The 16735-nt window shown below is 42.1% G+C and overlaps 1 protein-coding gene and 1 non-coding gene across 6 annotated transcripts in view; one reads left to right on the top strand and one right to left on the bottom strand.

The window, feature by feature from the left end:
- Window positions 1-16735, bottom strand: part of LOC136866122 (guanine nucleotide exchange factor for Rab-3A) — a 674264-nt gene that overhangs the window by 119847 nt on the left and 537682 nt on the right. The gene's annotated exons all lie outside the window — the stretch shown is intronic.
- Window positions 8808-8914, top strand: LOC137499067 (U6 spliceosomal RNA). Its single transcript, XR_011018007.1, has one exon. It is a non-coding gene; the product is annotated as a U6 spliceosomal RNA (small nuclear RNA).

A 16735-nucleotide genomic window follows, 5' to 3' on the forward strand; every position in this document is an offset into this window, starting at 1 on the left:
GAAGGAGAAAGCCGTTGACTTGTCAATTTAAAGAAATCTCCAACAACCAATTGAAAACTTCTTGTAGCATAAAACATACACATGGGTGACAGGGGATAATTTCTTTGAGTAGGTTTTGGTAGTATGTCCCTTAACTTCAGTTCCAGTCGTTCCTCAACATCTTTCGAGAAACGGAATCTCATTTTGAACATTTGATCACTCATTTCAATCATCGGATTCCGTCTGTACCGAAAGAAGCGAGGAGCTCATTGTAAAATCAACTCTTCTTCATCAGACGAAAAGTCGGAATAATCTGCAATCCCTGCTAGTTGCTTTGTTTTGTAAACTTGAAACATAATTTAAAATAATTCATTATTGAAGCAGTATCATAAAACTAAGTAACAACAACGTGTTGGTATGGCAGTAGGCTATTGTTTATATGATATTCACATAACTTCACTTCTGAAAAAATCTAGCGATATTTAGCAATATAATTTAATTACTAGCATTCAAGATATTTATAACTCATCTCGATATTATTAAGACGCGGTATTCTTACGCAGATACGATACAAGGAAACACTTCTCAAGACTTCAGGACTAGTTCAATGTGTAATATGAACGATAATGATCTAGGTTCAAGGAGATTAACCGACGAATATTCGCCAGTCAAATCTGAACTTAGATCGAGACGAGATGATCTTAGATTAGCGTTTATACAACGGAAAATCGAAGTTCAACTTGACTGGCAGCCATTTTTACTCGTTAAACTCAGATCAAATGTTTTATACAACCGGGCCTGAGTGAGGGACGGAGAGGTGGTCTGTTGGTTTGTGACTTCAGGGTCGATTTGGACGTACGGTACTGACTGGAGGATTTATGATTATTGGTGTGGGAATGTTTGTGGGTTTTAAAGTTTCTAGGATGATGCGGATTGATGTGTTTTTGCGGGGAGTGACCATGAGGAGATTATTGTGGGATTCTTTTATAACGGCTAAGTGTTAGTTGAAGATGGGCATTAGGGCAGTAATAATGGTTTTCCTGGTTTGTGGGACTGGGTCTGAATTATTAAGGGGGAAGATTAAAACTTTACATATTGGGGAGACTGGGAAGGAAGTGTTGTTCCGGACACAGAAGAGGGATTCGGTGTAGTCGATCTCTTCTTCTTCTTCTTCTTCTTCTTGATCTTCTTCTTGATCTTCTCGATCTGGGTATTGAGTTTGGGGTGAGAGAGTGTGGGTCTGATGAGATTGCGGGAAGGAGGTTGTGTGGTCTGTTGCGTGTATGGTGTATTTAGGTATTGTTGTGAGTAGGTCTGTGTTTTCGGCGCAGAGATCGTTAAACATTGCTTCTGTTTCCTCAAAGTTGAGATTGTTCACGGTAGCTAGTTGTAAGTGTAAAATATGATATGAAAAAGAGGTGAAGCACTGGTACGACTGGTCAAACTCGGAGAGGACCGAATGGTTATTTGATGCTTACTCAGTGGGCACGGTCGAAACAGGTGTAGTTTTACCGCGTCGCAACGGAACGGAACCAATGACCACACTGAGGGCTGACAAATTGCTTGGTTGCCTGTATGAGCTGGGTTAGCAGGCAATTCTTGGTTCTGCCCGGAATCTTGGCTGGCAGTTGTCTATTGTATTTAAACACGCTGTGTTGCTGGTGGCATGTTTTGGCGAGCTAGGGGCTCGCGGTAGCTGGGTACCCTTCAAGCTTGATGGTACTGATGTGCCGAAGACCTGGTAGATGGCGGTGTGGCTAGCGATCAGGTAGCTAGTCTCTTGATTGCCGGTGCTTCGTTCTCGTATGTGTGCTCTCTACGAGCGGTGGGTCGTGATATCCCACGTGAGGTACGTGACGATATGTTATACTCCTTAGGAATTTCTTATCGGTCCGCCAAGATAACATTGACGTCATGATCCATTCAACAAAAGGAAACAGAACACCTGAGAGTTCCAGCCATGCAGTTGGTTAGGAGATCGCATATTCTGCTCATGATTGAGGAACTGACCGGCTTATAGGTTTTAAAAATTACGATTTAAAAGTGCGGGAAATAGCCCCTCATTTACTCCACCAAATGAATGCTACTAAATTAATAAAGTGAAACTCCCTGGCTGAATGGTCAGCATCGAGGCTTTCGATTCAGAGGGACCCGGGTTCCATTTTCGGGTGGATCGGGATTTTTATTCGTCTGGTTAACTCCTCTGACTCGGGGAACGGGTGTTTGTGCTTGTCCGAAAACATTCTTTATCATATAGGCCTGCACACTATCAACCACCGCAGAAACGTAAAATAATGAACACAGCCCTCCAGATAATGTTGGCGCCAGGACGGACATCCAACCTTAAAACAGGGCCAATCCAGGTGTGCGATAACGTTCACACTCACAACCCCACAAGGGTGTGGGAAAGGTGGCAGAAGAAAAATGTTAAAGTAGAACATTAAAGTAGTTCCCCCGCTGCACGGAGAAACATATTAGCATGGATATGTTTCTTCCTGTCCTGGGGCTACACTTACATATTTACCAATTGCCATGGTTACCGCGGTGTCGGAAAACTGTCCACGCTAATTCTGGATAGACCCCCAGCCTGGTACAATATAAATAAATTATGTTTTCTTTAGGAGATCTAAAAAGTGTAAGCATCTGGTATCAGAAAATAAATCTTATGCTTTTCTTCTCTGTGATTCAACAGAGACACTGAAGATTTCAAGGGGGAAATTTATAAGATTTACAGACTCTGAAAGTGTTCTGTAGCCTAGTGGCAAAAGCCTTTTTTGGGGGTGGGGGTGGGGGTGGGGGTGGGGGAGACATATTAATGTAAACCGTAATATTTTATTAAATTCATACTCTAATTTAGCGTTTATATTATAATAAAAATTGGACCATGTTTTTCATTTGTTGATGTTTCATATGCTGATATTTTAAGGAGTACCGGTACGTCAATATTCCGCTGCATAAATAAGAAAGAAATGATGTCAATAAGTTCCTTTGGATAAACGATGTCAGTAAGTCCCTTTGGATAATGCTCCAAAGGTACAGAGTTTGATCGAAACAAGGCTAAATTAAGTTAAATGGAAAGAAATACTGAAAGCCACGAGTTTATAGCACAATACTTTACTAAGTAAAATGCTGACAAGTCCAAGGAGCCCCCAACCACCCCCCCCCCCTCCTAAAAGAAAGGAAAGAGGTATGGCTCATGTTGCGACCAAGAAAGTATTTTGAATACTACAAATAACACCATAAATTAACCATCAAACCAACGAAGACAACAGACTGTAATATAATGACTGTGTGAGTACGTTTTGAACTCAAACTGATATCCTAAAAATAGAAAAATAAAAAATGGTGCTTATATTTTTTCCCCGGTGGTCTTAGTTTCTTTGATTTGAAAACAGGTAGGAAAAAGTTGTTACCATAAATCTATATTACTGTATTTATTGGAATATAGGTGTAATCATAAAGTACGGCCAAATCTTCAGAACATATTCCTCAAATGCAGAGGAAGAAAATATGATATATGGACATGGGTCCAGAAACTCATTTTCTACAACTCTACATAATACATGAAATGTTCAAAATATCCTCCACTCATACATGGCATCGACCCGTCGTCGCATTGAATCTCGGACGCAAGTATCGATGCTAACGTAGGGCGTTTCAACATTTTACGTGAGAAAGAGTTTCATGTGGTATGATGGTGCGGTCTGCTCCTGTGTATTCTTCTTCTTCTTAATCTGTTTACCGTCCAGGGTTGATTTTTCTCTCGGACTCAGCGAGGGATTCCACTTCTACCTCCTCAAGGCTAGTGTCCTGGAGCGTGAGACTTTGGGTCGGGGAATACAATTGGGGAGGATGATCAGTACCTCGCCCAGGCAGCCGCACCTGCTATGCTGAGCAGGGACCTTGGTGGGGGATGAGGAGATTGGAAGGGATAGACAAGAAAGAGGGAAGGAAGTGGCCGTGGCCTTACGTTAAGTACCATCATGGCATTTGCCTGGAGGAGAAGTGGGAAACCACGGAAAACCACTTCCAGGATGGCTGAGGTGGGAATCGAACCCAACTCTACTCAGTTGACCTCCCGAGCTTGAATGGACCCCGTTCCAGCCCTCGTACCACTTTTCAAATTTCGTGGAGGAGCCGGGAATCGAACCCGGGCCTTCGGGGGTGGAGCTAATCACACTAACCATTACACCACAGAGGCGGACTCCTGTGTGTTACTCATGATTAATGTATAGTCGAACGTCGATATCTCGAACCTCCATTACTCTAATTTTCAGTATCTCGAAGTAACTTAAATTTCCCGGCCGTCTGTCCCATTCTTTACATGTATTTATTTCTCTATTACTCAAAATTCGGTTACACGAGTTTTTCGATTTCTCGAAGCAAATATTTTCTACCTTGGAGCAAAATAAACTCTGTTACTTGAATTTTGTGCAAACTTAACTGTGCAATACGGCATTAACAAATAAAGAAAGAAAGGTTTACAACGATGCTGGGAGCTAATATGACGAGAGCCGAAAAACTAAAACTTCTAATGATCAGAAAATCGGCGAAGCCTCGCTGTTTCTTAGGTGTGAATTAATTAGTGGTGAAGTACGAAAGCAAACCCCTAAACCCCGAAATCCCGGATGGCAAGCTCCATTTACGAATCGCGGCTGCGTGGTATTGACGAGAACTTTCAAGGTGAAGTGTGAAATAGAAGAGACTAACGATTTTTTTTTCCAAAGGTGTTAACCGAGATATGTTTCTTGTTTCACTACTGTACTGTATATACAGTACTGTGCCGGCTCCGTGGTGTAGGGGAAGCGTGCCTGCCTCTTACCCGGAGGCCCTAGGTTCGATTCCCGGCCAGGTCAGGGATTTTTACCTGGACCTGAGGGCCGGCGGTTTCGAGGTCCACTCAGCCTACGTGATTAGAATTGAGGAGCTATCTGACGGTGAGATAGCGGCCCCGGTCTAAAAAGCCAAGAATAACGGCCGAGAGGATCCGTCGCGCTGACCACACGACACCTCGTAATCTGCAGGCCTTCGAGCTGAGCAGCGGTCGCTTGGTAGGCCAAGGCCCTTCAAGGGCTGTAGTGCCATGGGGTTTGGTTTTTTATATACAGTACTGTATCCTCTCTTGTAAAAAAGTTACTATAATAAAGGTTAGTAATTAAAGTGACGGCGTAAAATAGAGTTAGTTTGTGTGTGTTTTTAAATACTGTTAAAAATAATATATTCAGTATAAACCAGTGGATACATATGATTGATATGTGCAATACATGCTCAAAAACTGTGTTCACTATATCTCGACATTTCGATATCTCGAAATAAAATTTAGGTCACGAGGTGATTCGTGATATCAAGGTTCCACTTTACTATGTCGAATTGTAAAAAGTAAGTTACAAGATGGAAATAAAGCGTTTCCGGGTCCAAGTCCATTTTCTTCTTTCGCGTGTGAGGGATGTGCCCTGAAAATTTGGCCGTTCTTTCCTGTTACACCTGTATAATACGCCATCGTATATAATACGCACCTGTTCCAAAAATGCATTTTCTTTGCTAAATTGCTTTACGTCGCACCGACACAGATAGGTCTGATGGTGACGATGGGAGGGATGGGAAAGGTCTAGAAATGTGAAGGAAGCGGCCGTGGCCTTAATTATGGTACAGCCTGGTGTGAAAATGGGAAACCACGAAAGACCATCTTCAGGGCTGCCGACAGTGGGGTTCGAACCACCCCTAACCGCATGGCCAATTCGCCCGGTAGGATCAAACCAACATTGCATCCCTGTATCCGTGCTTTTCGGAGTGAAAGATGCTGAAAGAGGTGGCATCATACGATTTACACCACTTCTTCACGACCTATTTTCTCTACTGAACATGAACACACACAAAGTGTGTAAATATGTATAATCGTGTACATGTGGTATATCGTAATCACTGTAGCCTATACTGTATAACATCAATTATTTGGAATTTTAGATAAATACACAGTAGCCAATCATTATAATTCACATAGTTCTCACAGGAGTTTATTCTTCTTAATCTGCTTACATTCCAGGGTTGGTTTTTCCCTCGGATTCAACGAGGGATGCCACCTCTACCGCCTCAAGGGCAGTATCCAGGAGCGTGAGACACTGGGTCGTGGATACAACTGGGGAGAATGACCAGTACCTCGCCCAGGCGGCCTCACCTGCTATACTGAACAGGGGCCTTGGTGGGGGATAGGAAGATTGAAAAAGATAGGCAAGGAAGAGGGGAGGAAGCGGCCGTGGCCTTAAGTTAGGTACCATCCCGGCATTTGCCTGGAGGAGAAGTGGGAAACTACGGAAAACCACTTCGACGATGGCTGAGGTGGGAATCGAACCCACCTCTACTCATTTGAGCTCCCGAGGCTGAGTGGACTCCGTTCCAGCCCTCGTACCACTTTTTAAATTTAGTGGAAGAGCCGGGAATCGAACCCGGGCCTACGAGGATGGCAGCACAAGAGTTTCTATGTAGTTTAATTTTCAGAGTTGTAATCTAAAGATAATATCGAAATATACACTCACTTAATAAAATATAATAAGAACGAAGAAAGGTGAAAGCGTGGAACCTGGAACAAGTACATAAAACGACCTATATTATACAAAACAGTATAGGTCACTGAAGTGGAAGCGATGCGTGACTCAGCTAAGGGGGCCATGGACGCCAACTCACGTTCCTATCTTGAGATTTCCTGGGGTCTACCCCTGTTATACTCCCTTTACGTCAGGCTGGAGATGCATTTTACTACTCCTAACCATAGGGGTTTCTTGGAGTGATGAATCGATCGTTACAAAAGTATCCTCCACAAGTTTCTCAAAAAATTTCACCCGAAATTAAATTTGCCACATAGGCTATCTAGTTCAGGTACTTCCATTCCCACTGTCGTTTTTTTCGTCACTTACCAGAAGTCCTCGAAAAACAGGTTCAATCACGCCATTTCTCACGGCCTAATGAAAACAATTACCATTGTTCTCCCACCCGTGTTCAGGTGGAGTCCACTGTTCACAACAAAGGCTCCATGTGAAGGTGCACCCACTCGCAGATCCCGCCCACAGAGTGGCTGCCAATTTCATCTCTCTTTCACTTTAGGAAGGAGCAACTGGCCGAATTCCTTGAATACCACTGGGAGGCTGACGTAAGGGGCCATGACCTGGTGCTGCAGAGGGCGGTCACGACCACGGTCCGTCTTCATTCCACAGAGAAGCTATTCAGTGTAAGAGAGCGCGTTATGGTATGTGATAATGTTCCCTTAACAGTGCTAGTAGATCCACGATACAGATAACTGGCATGGACTGCAACGAGATATACGCAATAGGAGAACATACAACTTTTCTTACAAGTTGCTTTACGTCGCACCGACAGAGATAGGTCGCATGGCGACGATGGGGGAGGAAAGGACTATGTGTGGAAAGGAAGCAGCCGTGGCTTTAATTGAGGTACAGCCCTAGCATTTGCCTGGTATGACTATGGGAAATCACGGAAAGCAATCTTCAGGGCTGCTGACAGCGGGGTTCGAACCCATACAACCGTTGAAGGGAAACTTGTTTCATTTCTCGGAGTCCCAAAACTCAGTATTAACATTATTGACCATTGAATATTAAATTTTCACAACCGCACTGTAATCGAAATTACTTTGCAACCTATTAGATCGTGTTCCGTACATATCGTACGTGTTAGAGAGATGTTAAGTACAGAACAAAAACGGCCAGCCCGACATCTCTTCAACACGTACTACAGGCGTATGTACGTAACACGACCTAATAGGCTGATAGTAAATTTCGATTATAATACGGCCGTGAAAATTCAATATTCATGGACTTGGCCCACAACGGGCGACTTGCACGCACTCTACAGCATGATGGCAGTAGTCTGTAGCTAAGATCTTTATCAACAGAACAAATATAACCTAGGCCACCTTAGCTCAACTGGTGGAGCAACCGACACGAAATCGGGAGGTTATGGGTTCGGATCACACTGGGGTACGGTTAGCCATTTTTGTTCTGTACTTAACACGTCTTCAACACGTACTATTTGTACGTAACACGACCTGATAGATTGAAAAGTTAATTTCGATTATTGGCCATTGTGTACTGCTACTTCATTCTCAAAATTAAAATTAATGTGTGATTCACATTATTAAATAAAGTTTAAAATTCATTTCGTATCATTCTTTGAAAAAAAAGATAAAATTTTGAAATATTTCTGTTACCGTTATTTTTTAAATGGCATTTTTTATCCTTTTCCATTATTTAACAGATTTTTGAAATAGTTGATTCCGCGTATAATTTTATTTTCATTTTTACGAAAGTGAATATAGAAACGTTGGAGAGAAATACTTTCCAGCTAAGTTTTCAAGTGTTGTCTATATAGGTGGTCGTATTGCTTCTTTTTTTCAAAGGAAAGCTCAGAACATAAAAATGTTCAGTCCAAAAGACATTCGACAATTTGTCGTGGAACAGCATAAGATCTGGCGAGATCAATCAGTCCCCCGCGAAATTACACAGGCCCATATTTAAGGTGTTTGGCGCCTCTTGCTAGAGTAGTATAAGTGATGCCTACAGGACAGTAAACTATACAGGGTAAAGCGAAATTCGCGCACTCGGGCGTCGCAGCGCGACTCCTCACATGACAGCAATAAAAAAAAAATCTCTCTCACAAAAGTTCGTCCTGCGAGTATATCCGGGAGAAAAAGGGAGTTGAAGAGTGGCAATCTGGCAACACTGTAACCACATGTAGGGTAACTACCTCTGTCGGCACATACCAGTCGTGCTGTACAGTTGGTGCAGTGGATAGAGTTTTGGGTTAGCATGCACGAGATCGTACTCGCTTCGGCGGTACATATACTAAAATTGGAACGATACAGAGAAGATTAGCATGGCCCCTGCGCAAGGATGACACGCAAAATCGTGAAGCGTTCCACATTTTTTGCCGCCTCTGTGGTGTAGTGGTTAGCGTGATTAGCTGCCACCCCCGGAGGTCCGGGTTCGATTCCCGGCTCTGCCACGAAATTTGAAAAGTGGTACGAGGGCTGGAACGGGGTCCACTCAGCCTCGGGAGGTCAACTGAGTAGAGGCGGGTTCGATTCCCACCTCAGCCATCCTCGAAGTGGTTTTCCGTGGTTTCCCACTTCACCTCCAGGCAAATGCCGGGATGGTACCTATCTTAAGGCCACGGCCGCTTCCTTCCCTCATCCTTGCCTTCCAATCTTCCCATCCCCCTACTAGGCCCCTGTTCACTATAGCAGGTGAGGCCGCCTGGGCGAGGTATTGGTCATACTCCCCAGTTGTATCCCCCGACCAAGAGTCTGAAGCTCCAGGACACTGCCCTTGAGGCGGTAGAGGTGGGATCCCTCGCTTAGTCCGAGGGAAAAGCCGAACCTGGAGGGTAAACAGATGATGATGATGATGATGCACGAGATCGAGGGGGTCGATCCTGGTTTGAGGCGTATGTTTTTTAGTTCGTAAATGTAGTCCAAGTGGTATGGTGTCTGGCATCTTAATCGTCAACAGCGATTGCAGCGGGTCCTCTAGAAACCATTTGCACGTACATACTACGATCCTAGAAATTCACGAACATTAGTTTTCATTGGCCAGCTTTGAAAGAAGCCATTTCCACGTCGTGGGCGTGAATTTATGAGAACCACTTCATCTACTAGATGCTTTACAACGTGTTCAGAGTTACTAATTTTGTAAATGTAGGATACAGGTGACCTAAGAAACAGTGTCTTACTGTATTACAGTATGTAATGTCCGATGGAAATTAGCAAATAAAAAAGTGCGCCTCAACCCAGGATCGAACCCTCGACCTCCTGCATGCTAACCCAAAAACTCTACCCACTGCACCAACTGTACAGCACGACTGATATGTGCTGACAGAGGTAGTTACCCTACATGTGGTTACAGTGTTGCCAGATTGCCACTCTACAACGTTCTTTTTCTCCCGGATATACTCGCAGGATGAACTTTTGTGAGATACACTTTTTTATTGCTGGCATGTGAGGAGTCGCGCTGCGACGCCCGAGTGCGCGAATTTCGCTTCACGCTATATATTCAATGGGTAAGGGTACTGATTACTGACCTACAGTATCAACATTTGTGAGGTCAACAGTCACGTTAAAAACATTTCTTTTCAAAGTTTTGGTAATAATAATAATAATAATAATAATAATAATAATAATAATTTGATTTTACGTCCCACTAATTAAAAGTTTACGGTTTTGGCAGATGCCGAGGTGCCGGGATTTAGTCCCGCGGAAGTTTTTACGTGCTAGTAAATTACTGATACGAGGCTGACGTATTTGAACACCATCACATACCACCGGAATGAGTCCGGATCGAACTACCAAGTTGGGATCAGAAGGACAGCGCCTCAACCGCCTGAACCATTCAAATTACTGGTCTCGTCTCTGCAAAGGACAGTCATTAAGTTCTGAGATTGACCGTATGATGGCGCTGTGGTGCACTGTAGCACATAGGTGGCGCCGTGGTATGGTACTATGTCAGTCTCTCGTCCCTGAAAAGGACAGTTGAATACATACACTGGAAGCGGACGTACGGTCGTTGTTGTGACTGTGATCTGAATGCGCCAGTCGGACCTTGACATGCCACAGTTTGAACAACGGGCAAACATCAAGTTCTGCCGAAAATTAGGCAAAACCGCTGCCGAAATGTTTTAAATGATGCAGTAGGTTTACGGTGAGGACGCATTGAGTCGCAGCGTTGTGTTTAGGTGGCACCGACGTTTTGTACAAGGACGGAACAGTTTGGAAGATGATGTGCGTACTGGTCGTCCACAAAGAATTCGAACGGAACGCAAGATCCAAAAACTTGCAACGTTGGTGCGTGCTACCCGCTCCCAAACGGTAGACGATCTCGCAGCAGCAATAGTGGTCAGCCATGGTATTGTGGCGAGATGAGAAGAATGCAAGAATGAGGAATGTGGCTGCAAGCACGAACTTCCTGTTCTGCCCAGACAGATCGGCTCTTATCTGCTCGTATCTGCTACACGAAAACATTGACTCTCACTTTGCAGTGTTCAATGTCTTGCCTGATCTAATCAGATATGTGAACACTCAGATGAATATGGAAGAATCTGTCGATTTTTTCACTTAGTTGATCCATATACTGCTTTGCCACAATTTATATTGGTCACGCATACCAAATCACAGCATTAATAAGAGCAAAAGTCTGCAATATATCTGGCTAAATCTTTTGCAAGCGTTATTTCAGCATGCTATGAAAACACGCATTATTACCTCGAAAACTTCCAGCGACAGAGTTGGAGAGAAAGGTTCAAAGTTTATAAACTTAATATAATATATTATATCAAATCTCAAGTTGAAAGTGCTATTAGTTCATGCGCTAGGGAATGTATTTTGATGCGGGCGCCACTGCTTCGAATTAATCTTAGTAATGATAAAGCATACCAAACTTCTTTCTTTTTTTACTATTTGCTTTATGTGGCACCGACACGGATTGGTCTTATGGCGACGATGGGATAGGAAAGGCCTAGGAGTTGGAAGGAAGCGGTCGTGGCCTTAAATAAGGTACAGCCCCAGTATTTGTCCGGTGAAGAAATGGGAAACCACGGAAAACCATCTTCAGATCTGCTGACGGTGGGATTCGAACCCACTATCACCCAGATGTAAGCTCACAGCTGCGCGCCCCTAACTGCACGGCCAACTCGCCTGGTTACCAAATGTATGGTGAAACATTATTTAGACAGACATGTCGATTTCCAGTATTTTGATTTATGTTGTATTTTAAAGTCTTATTCTTCTCCTCCTCCTTCTCCTTGGCCTTTTTTGCCTATTTACTGGAGTCGGCACTTGATTTGGATTGCAACCGAGTGACTTTCTTTACTACAACACTATTTTTTTAAGAATGACTAAAGAACTGGAAATGGAATTACAGATAAGACTTTTTGCAGGTGAAATAAGTTACAGGATTGTGAGTGACCGCAAAGAGACCTCGACAATGTTGTAGCTGTACCTATTTTGAAACTTCTCTTGATGTGTGATTAATAATACTGTAATAATAACATACATGCATCTTCATTAGAGACTGTTATGCCTGTCATCGTTCATTCTGCAGGCCTCTGTGAATTTGCTAATCACCGCCACAATCCTCTATTTGTAAATAATAATAATAATAATAATAATAATAATAATAATAATAATAATAATAATAATAATAATGTCCGAAAATTTCACCAAAATCGATCCCTTTTATTTTAATAAAGAGTGATAATTCTTTCTTTCCTCCCAGCACGTGTACTTTAGGCCGTGTTGTGCTCACATTAATCGGGCTTACCTAACCATCTGAAAACGACTAAAGTTTAGGGAACTGCACCTGGGTTGTACACCTTTCCACTGACTTGAAATCAACCAGCTGTTTCCTGTTATATTATATATAATATATCCACACCTCAGATTTCAACAATACATACAACAATGCATAATATATATTATATATACACATCTCATAAACAAGCATACGATAATAATGAACCCTACACTAATAAACCAAAGACTAGAACGTTTCCCACAAACATTTGAACATATTGTGCATAAAAAAGATAAAAGTACGTGGTAAAACATGGTTCGTCTTCTTAATACATCATGCTAGTCCGTAATTAGAACATAGTTTCCAAATGCTGCACATTTATATGTAAAAAGTATCCACTATGGAAAAATCTCCAAGCTTCTACATCTAACGTATCAAATAAATTAATTCGGAATTACATGTAATAATGTATGTCTAGGGGTTGTGATATCTGTCTCAGTAGAATAACATAGTTCGTAAATATCACTTAACAATGCATTAAGCCTACGACAAAAACACTTTGAGAATAATAAAATAATAAAGTTTGCACTTTCTATCACAAATCTTCAAAGAAATAATTGCAAATTATTACAGTATGGTAGTTATCAATATGGTGCTCAGTAAAATGCTTTGAAGACTATGCGAAAACATGAAAGATGAAGTTAATTGAATGAACAGTTTGAGACTGAATAAATGACATAAAATACAGTAAGTTACTCAGGAAAAAATGAAAATGTAGCCTGCATGGGGACACAGTAATCTTAGGATTTTGAACAGATATGGAGGAATTAAAAACGAGAGTGAGTAACAGGATTCCGGTTAAGCAATTTCATCATCGCTCACTGCAAGCGGTTGAGCTAGGTCAGAATCAGAAGATGAATCACCACTCTCCCCATCATCATCGTCACTGGATTCCATATCACCTAAGCGTATGATAAAACTGTCAACAGCATCTTCCATTAACCCATCCTTTTCCCAGAACTTGTTTTCGAGGTTGATGACGTGTTGGTCGAATCCCTCCCAGTCAGCGGGTGTCACAGATGCGATAGCATTCGCCGTCACTTCCTGCAGCTTCGTTAACGAGATGTCACCCCAAATGTTCTGTTCTCGTACAGTTCTTTTGATTTTGGCCCAGGCCAGTTCGATAGCATTGAATTCGCACATGTAAGGAGGTAAGCGTAAAACCGTGTGCCCATGAAATCTCAGTAATTCATCGAACCGGTATTTTTTTTCAGGATCTTTGAACTTCTGGATCAGTTCAAACAGCTGACATTTCTTCATTTCTTCAGAAAAATTCACTTTATTCTCTTTTAACCATTTCACCATATCACTTTTAACAGCATACAGAGAAGGTACTTTATTTACTTCAGTACTGTGATAAGATGCATTGTCAATTACTATAACGCTTTCAGAGGGAAGATTAGGAAGAAGTTTTTCACTCACCCACTTATGAAAATTTACTCCATTCATTTGGCCATGGTAATCTCCTGTGGCCTTTCCTGCTCTAAAAATCAACTTTGCTCCATCAATAAACCCACTCTTAGAACCAGCATGGACAAGTATAAGCCTATTTGAAGAGCTTCTGTTGGTTGTTATGCCCTGAACACTGTCACTCTGCCAACACTTATTAAATGTCAGGTTATTGTCAACCCATGATTCATCAATATAAATGATGTTCCTGTTCTGAGAACGGTAAATTCCCATGCGTCTTAAATAGTTACTTCGCCAATAAACAATGTTTGGGCGCTCAATCAGTATTTTCCTGTTACTGGCGCATCTCTTCCACTTGAAACCCATATCATGTAACAACTTTCTTAGTGTGTGCACCTTCCAGGGAAAGTTAATTTTCGCTTGAATTGCCTTCAGCAGCTTCGGTGCTGTTGGAACTATTCTCAGCTTTACATAGAAGTCGTTTATGACGTCTCTTATGACTCCCCTATCAAATTCATCACAATGAAACTTATGTTCCTCTGATCTAGGCCTCTTTTTACCTGGAGTACACAGTGAAGACTCACCAGCAGAAAGTCCTTCCTTTCGGATCTTTGAGATCGTTCGAACAGATACACCACTGTAATTAGCAGCCCGCAAGTTACTCTCAGTTACTAAGTACTTGAATTTTCCTTGCCTAGCTTCCTCATCACATTGGTTTGTAATATTCCTGATCACTTCTCTAGCTTCACTGTGAATTGTCTTTCCCTTCTTGCGTACGACAGACATTACGCTGTCTTTACAAAACAGTTACGCACAGAAATAACAAGAGAAATTTAGAGCAACATCAGTAACAAGAAATAAAAGGCAAACAACTGAAAAAGGAACACGAACGAACGCAGAACAACACAACAGCAATGAACGCAGACACAGCTGGATTACAACTGACAAGATCGAAGAGCTGCCAGTAGAGGACAATATAAAGTCGCCTGGGTAGTAGCGGAGTTGCTATGGCAACCACTGCGTCACTGGCTCTGCCGGTGAAAACCCCTTCACCCCGTGCCTCAGCAGGCATGTGCATTCTTCTGATCTCCGAACAATACTTGCCACGAAATTCTGACCGATGATCTCGACATGTCTCGTATTACCCAGTACAGTGTGCCACGAATCCCGTCGCAAGACCAATGTGATGATCGCATGACGATTTGTGGTGACCTCATCAGTAGTGCTGACGATGATCCGACGTTTCTCAACCGGACAATAACTGCGACGAAACAAGGTGTTTCCTTTCAGCGGTGCTTCCAGCAGGTATACCAACGTTGGAAAACGTACGTCACGGCCAACGGCGACTATTTTGAGGGTGGATGTGGTTCTGTGTGTGCGCCGTGTAATGCGGCATCGTGTGCAACACACAGAGTCGTGCGGGTACCTATCCTCCAGGCGTCATGTCTCAGAACTTAATAACTGTACTACGTAAAACCTTTAATTATAGCTTGAACATTTAATTAACTCAATGGCTTGGAAATATCTTCTAGGAATTAGGCTTACGTGTGAGCAGTGTAGGAATAAGCGTCGCAACTTGAAAAGCGCTGATGAGCGTCATCACGTCGTTTGTATAATGTGTCATGTCAGTGAGTTCTGGGGGAGATAAACAACTCAAGTCAACGTGTAGACGGAATAGCAATACTACGGTAAATTACACTCACACGTCAATATCTGCCCAATATCGGGACCAACCAACTCTCAACCTGTCTTTTCAGGCCGTATCGAATCAGGGCTGCCGCAGTCTAAGGACATCTCATGGACCGACTAGTGTTACACTCCGCATTAAGAAATTCGTCTCTAAATCCGAACAGTGACAATGAAACACAGTTAACCAATCAGTGTCAGCGAACGATTATGAGAAAACACAACAATGTATTCCCATGCTGTCAACATTCCTGAGAGCAGTTAAGAGCTCCATGAAAAGGAAGACGGCGCTATACAAAGGAGCGTCATAATTGTCACTTCTCGAGGAAAATCTCACGCAGCCAGCCACAAAGACATGCAATCCGGGCGTCAATGAAAGCACATAATCGCATAGTTCACTTATGAACTTCATAGATTGGAGACTCCTTTACAGGAAATATTTTGCTGGTCACAGACAGTAAAATGTACAAGTCATCCTTGGTTATGCAGAGTGAAACTGTCAACCTTTTGTTTAACAAACTACAATGTTTTCAGCCTATGCAATATTTATGCCAAAACTGTTTCAAAATTCCGTAATATTTGTTACCTGACCTGAAATTTAAACACCTTGTGTGCAACCGTGATCTCCGATTCGCAACTCGTTAGCGTGGCGTGTCGTTAAGTGTTACTTATATGAATGAATGAATGAATGAATGAATGAATGAATAAATACACTTCTCTCCCAGTCACGGATGACCACCAACCGGGGAGAGCGTATTCGTTTATTGTAATCTAAAACATTAAATGTAGTTAAATTTGAACGTACTCCAAGCCAACAAACCAATAACCGAAAGGTGTTACGTATGTATAGAGCCAGAATTTCTTCGCATTAATTTGTGTTCGATTTCGCGAAAAGAAAGAATTCGCGTTATTTCGCTAAATAGGGCTGGCCCAATCGCTTTAATTTTTCTTTAATACTTTCCTAAAGTTATTCACAAAAGGTTTAATTCGGAACATTTGTGAATTATTTATGTGAAAGATAAAGAGAAGCAATATTGATAATAATTCATTATTCCGTATGTCATCTTGATTAGCACTATAATATATTCAGAATCAAGATTACATAACAAATTATCCTTCACCCAACATGACCATAGGTTTCACCCTATATGGCTATACCATTTCATATAATATTCATACAAAAAGATACATCTGTCGAAATAAGAAATCATTCTGCCTTCTGTTTCCCTTCACACACGTGATATTAGAATACAATTTAGTTATTTTCTACGAATTTTGCTGCATTTTTGCACTTATCACAAAATAAG

This window comes from Anabrus simplex, chromosome 3, assembly GCF_040414725.1.
Source record: "Anabrus simplex isolate iqAnaSimp1 chromosome 3, ASM4041472v1, whole genome shotgun sequence".
NCBI lineage: Eukaryota > Metazoa > Arthropoda > Insecta > Orthoptera > Tettigoniidae > Anabrus > Anabrus simplex.